The sequence below is a fragment of the Salvelinus alpinus genome, chromosome 3 (genome assembly GCF_045679555.1).
Source record: "Salvelinus alpinus chromosome 3, SLU_Salpinus.1, whole genome shotgun sequence".
Classification (NCBI taxonomy): domain Eukaryota; kingdom Metazoa; phylum Chordata; class Actinopteri; order Salmoniformes; family Salmonidae; genus Salvelinus; species Salvelinus alpinus.
The window spans coordinates 6,039,556-6,045,555 of NC_092088.1; positions in this window are offsets into that span (position 1 = coordinate 6,039,556).

Here is a 6,000-nt window from a genome sequence, read left to right on the forward strand (position 1 = left end):
TGTTCATCACTGACTAGTTAAAAAAAAAGGTTAAACATAAAAAACAAAATAGTCCAGAGAGATTCTATAAACTCTGGACTCTGTCTCTCCTCTCTCTCTCAGGCTGTGTTGCTGTTGGCTGTCGTGACCTCAACCTGGTGTTGAGCTGTGACGAAATCTACACCAACACCTCGACCGAGACCGGCCGACTACACCATCTACCCAACTTTGACACCTGTTCAGGTGTACTGTGACATGGACCCTGATGGAGGGAAGTGAACTGGGAGTATCGCAGCATTCTTTATTATCAGAATGATTTTCTCTTCCTTTTGGAGGAAAAAAATGTAACTTTGTTTTGCATTTCTTTTGTTTTTAAAGCTTTTTTGTTACATTTTACATTTCATGTTGGATTTCCTTAAAGCTACAGTTCACAATTTGTTTTAGTATACAGCTGACTACCATTCATCATCTATGATTGATAGCTTTAACCATATTTTAAAGCTACACATGTTTACTTGTTTACAATATTGTTTTATATTTTGGCTTATGATGATGTTTTAATCTCATGATGAATTATATATCAAGTATTATAAAACTGGTTGTTTGGTTCCTGGATGCTGATTGGACGAGCAGAGTTCCAAGCCGTGCTCTATTGGCCATCACAGCTGCACACCTGCTAACAGTTCCGTCTGAAAATGATCACTGTGCATCCATCAGAGTATCACGTTGTGTCTGAATCATCTCTTGTATTTATCTCTACTCGCTCATTATTTCCCCTTGCTTCCAGTCTAACATTTAGATTGGTTCAGCGGGGGTTAATATAAACCCGTCTGTCTTCCTGTCCAACCTGAAAAAACAATGTGTTACTTTAGAATTTTGATCTCTGTAGCTAGTACCGTCGTGTCTACACTTGACACTTACATGCGACTTCTGCTAATCAGAATACGAAGATCGCATTGAAAAGACGGATCTAGATGCACAAAAATCACTTTGTGGTCTGATTGTGTTCAGATCTGTCGACCACTTCAGGGGGTCGTCAGGGGTGCATTGTCTGGCACAGTGGATACGTCATAATACCCATAAAAACCTAGCGGTAAAATCCGCTAATGGTTCCAATAGTTTTTTCCCCATTCATTTTTACATCTGGGATTTCAGATCAACCTCATAAGGTCTGTGTTTTGTGTAGGTATACCAAGGCGTGATATTTTAATTGCCATGTAATTCTCTCTAAGACAAGGTTGAGCTTTCTCTATATATTCGCCTCCATTTACTCAGACCTCAGCAAGACTACACATTCCTGCAGGGAGCTCCTGTACATCATCTCTAGCAGACACTGTCATCTTTCATCAGCGCGATCAGAGACCTTTGAGCCCAATCCACGAATGTACGTACCCTTTCTGTTTTAGCTTGCCGCCGACTACACTTAAGATAGCTAGATAGCAGAGCAGTATATCCACACGTTTCCTGGGGAGGTTACTGGGGAAACGATTATGGGTCACACCTCTGGCGGAGGTAGCAAAGGACTGAGTTGAATGGCGATTTTGGGGGTTTTAGTAGTTAGCCAATTGGGATAAGCAATAATAAGATATTCACTCGCTTGATGTTGAAATGTTACGGAGCTCGGGGACAACATGTGCTGTTCGTGGTTGTACATACAACCAGACTAAACTTAACGATTGGCTTAAATTGGACCATCAAACCTAAAACTAAATCAGAATGTTCCTGTCAGAGATGGTACAGTTTCCATCGCCTCCCAAATGACGACGAAGCGAAAAGAAATTGTCTCAAAAACTTTTACTTATAAAAGCCCCGCAAAAGTTGTATGTTTGCTCGTTTCACTTTGTTGATAAGACATGTCGTGTCTTTGCTATGCCGGGTTAAGTGATATGACATGCTATTCTATAAAATCATTTCTCTGTAATTAATATTACCTGATTAAACTAATCATGTAAATGTAATTAACTAGAAAGTTGGGGCACCACGAAAGAGTGTTTATAGAGCTGTTATCTTCCGAATAAACTCTTAAAGACCTAGTAATATTTTACATCAATAGCAGTCAATATTTAATCGTCACCTTATTCAGTCTCATCTGAACATTGTAGAATTCTTGGTTATCTTCACGAACCCTGACAAACAAGTTGAATCAGCAATAGAAAATTTGGTTTAGTTATTTATTTACTAAATACAGAATTACATCTACACAGAATGGATCATACATTGATTATGTCATAAAAGAAAACGACCCTGGTGGACGGAACCGATATGACAGCCGGTTACACAAAGAAAGGGGGTGGGTTTTTATGAAAGCGCAGGAAGACTGAGGAACAAAAGGTTTTGGGTCTCTGATTGGACCTTGACCTAAATAACCGCCCATTTGGAAAAGAAAAATGCAAGAAATATTTACTCTGAGCTGCGCTTCAATAGGTTGGTCGTAGATGGAAGGCCGGGTTGCCCAGCAGGGATCTCTTGTCCTCTGAAGAATGTCTGGTGGTAGAGTAGATATTTTGTAGTACCGTCGTCGTGTGGTAGAACAAATACTTTGTCCGTCCTTTCCTAGCCCACGTTTACAGCTGATGCTGCTAACTCAACGGCTAGGAGGTATCACTTCCTTAGTGAATAGAAGTTCAAAGTTCATACCAAGTTGCCATACTTTGAGCTCACTCTGAGGTTGGCTTAGTTCTATAGTTGATATTAGCCCTTTAACGTCTGGACAGCCGTCCTCACGTCCTCGGGAACACAATGCAAATTTTCGTAAAGGGGCTTATGTAGTGGTGGAGAGAAGGGCGTGTTTCATAGTTCACAACCAATGTCTGTTCACTTGGGCGGGGCCGAAGATTGAGCAGAGTTTTTACTTTATGAAAACCATTCTCTCATTTAGAAGCTAAAATTACATTTTTATTTCACCTTTATTTAACCAGGTAGGCTAGTTGAGAACAAGTTCTCATTTGCAACTGCGACCTGGCCAAGATAAAGCATAGCAATTCGACACATACAACAACACAGAGTTACACATGGAATAAACAAAACATAGAGTCAATAATACAGTAGAAAAATAAGTCTATATACAATGTGAGCAAATGAGGTGAGATCAAGAAGGTGAAGGCAAAAAAAAGGCCATGGTGGCGAAGTAAATACAATATAGCAAGTAAAACACTGGAATGGTAGATTTGCAGTGGAAGAATGTGCAAAGTAGAGATAGAAATAATGGGGTGCAAAGGAGCAAAATAAATAAATAAATACAGTAGGGGAAGAGGTAGTTGTTTGGGCTAAATTATAGATAGGCTATGTACAGGTGCAGTAATCTGTGAGCTGCTCTGACAGCTGGTGCTTAAAGCTAGTGAGGGAGATAAGTGTTTCCAGCTTCAGAGATTTTTGCAGTTCGTTCCAGTCATTTGCAGCAGAGAACTGGAAGGAAAGACGACCAAAGGAGGAATTGGCTTTGGGGGTGACCAGTGAGATATACCTGCTGGAGCGCGTGCTACGAGTGGGTGCTGCTATGGTGACCAGTGAGCTGAGATAAGGCGGGGCTTTACCTAGCAGAGACTTGTAGATAACCTGTAGCCAGTGGGTTTGGCGACGAGTATGAAGCGAGGGCCAACCAATGAGAGCGTTTCATCTTTTCACAAATAGTTTCATATTTAAAGAATTAAATTGCACAACAATTCCATGTGAATCTGATGACTAGAATGTGTAGACTTTCCAAGATACAGTTTGTCATCCTATCATCAGTAATATTGTCTCAGACAACAACTGATCTGATATTATATTCTTTAAGTAACAACGCATATTTTCAACTGGTTGGATTAAAATATGGTTCTGTTCCCCACCCTTTTGATGTTTGCAGACTCTCTCTATGGGGGATAGGGGGCAGTATTCGGAAGTTTGGATGACTGAGGTGCCCAAAGTAAACTGCCTGTTACTCAGGCCCAGAAGCTAGGATATTCATATGTATGGTAGTATTGGATAGAAAATACTCTAAAGTTTCTAAAACTGTTCAGATAATGTCTGTGAGTATAACAGAACTGATTTGGGCAGGCGAAACCCTGAGGACAATCCATTCAGGAAAAAAAACTTTGAGGTCATTGGATTGCTTTCTATTGGGAAGCCGAAATATTAGCACCCAGATTGCAGTTCCTATGGCTTCCACTAGATGTCAACAGTCTTTAAAAATTGTTCGATGTTTCTGTTTTGAAAAATGAAGAAGTAGTCGTATTCTTTCTAAGTGTCACTCAGAAGGACTCTAGTATTTTGGTGCGCGTGAATGAGAGCTCGCTCCGTGTTGTTTTTTCTCCGGTATTGGAAACAGTTTATTCCGTCTTAAAACTTCTTTGGGATTGGGGGCAGTATTTTCACATAGAGAGGAAAGGGAGAAAGGTATTTATGGAGGTCATAAACCTCCCCCAACAGGGCAACGTCATGACAACGCAGGATAACCCGTACCCAACGCTCTTTCTGGGTTAGAAGAAGAGAAGAGACGTCGCCTCAGCAGGAGGGTTGACAGGCATGTCACAAGAACAGGTACAGTTGAAGTCGGAAGTTTACATACACTTAGGTTGGAGTCATTAAAACTCGTTTTTCAACCACTCCACACATTTCTTGTTCACAAACTATAGTTTTGGCAAGTCAGTTAGGACATCTACTTTGTGCATGACACAAGTAATTTTTCCAATAAGTGTTTACAGACAGATTATTTCACTTATAATTCACTGTATCACAACTCCAGTGGGTCAGACGTTTACATACACTAAGTTGACTGTGCCTTTAAACAGCTTGGATGTATTTCAAGGCCTACGTTCAAACTCAGTGCCTCTTTGCTTGACATCATGGGAAAATCAAAAGAAATCAGCCAAGACCTCAGAAAAAAAATGTAGACCTCCACAAGTCTGGTTCATCCTTGGGAGCAATTTCCAAACGCCTGAAGGTACCACAATCATTTGTAAAAAAAATAGTACTCAAGTATAAACACCATGGGACCACGCAGCTGTCATACCTCTCAGGAAGGAGACGCGTTCTGTCTCTTAGAGATGAACGTACTTTGGTGCCGAAAAGTGCAAATCAATCCCAGAACAACAGCAAAGGACCTTGTGAAGATGCTGGAGGAAACAGGTACAAAAGTATCTATATCCACAGTAAAACGAGTCCTATATCGACATAACCTGAAAGGCCGCTCAGCAAGGAAGAAGCCACTGCTCCAAAACCGCCATAAAAAAGCCAGACTACGGTTTGCAACTGCACATGGGGACAAAGATCGTATTTTTTTGAGAATTGTCCACTGGTCTGATGAAACAAAAATATACCTATTTGGCCATAATGACCATCGTTATGTTTGGAGGAAAAAGGGGGAGGCTTGCAAGCCAAAAGAACACCATCCCAACTGTGAAGCACGGGGGTGGCAGCATCATGTTGTGGGGGTGCTTTGCTGCAGGAGGGACTGGTGCAATTCACAAAATAGACAGCATCATGAGGGAGGAAAATGATGTGGATATATTGAAGGAACATCTCAAGACATCAGTCAGGAAGTTAAAGCTTGGTCGCAAATGGGTCTTCTAAATGGACAATGACCCCAAGCATTCTTCCAAAGTTGTGGCAAAATGGCTTAAGGACAACAAAGTTAAGGTATTGGAGTGGCCATCACAAAGCCCTGACCTCAATCCCATAGAAAACTTGTGGGCAGAACTGAAAAAGCGTGTGCGAGCAAAGAGGCCTACAAACCTGACTCAGTTACACCAGCTCTGTCGGGAGGAATGGGCCAAAATTAACCCAATTTATTGTGAGAAGCTTGTGGAAGGTACCCGAAACGTTTGACCCAAGTTAAACAATTTAAAGGCAATGCTACCAAATACTAATTGAGTGTATGTAAACTTCTGACCCACTGGGAAGGTGATGAAAGAAATATAAGCTGAAATAAATCAATTTCACATTCTTAAAATAAAGTGGTGATCCTAAAACAGGGACTAGGATTAAATGTCAGGAATAGACTGTGTAAAAAGATGGAAGATAAAATATTTTTCTGAGATCTAA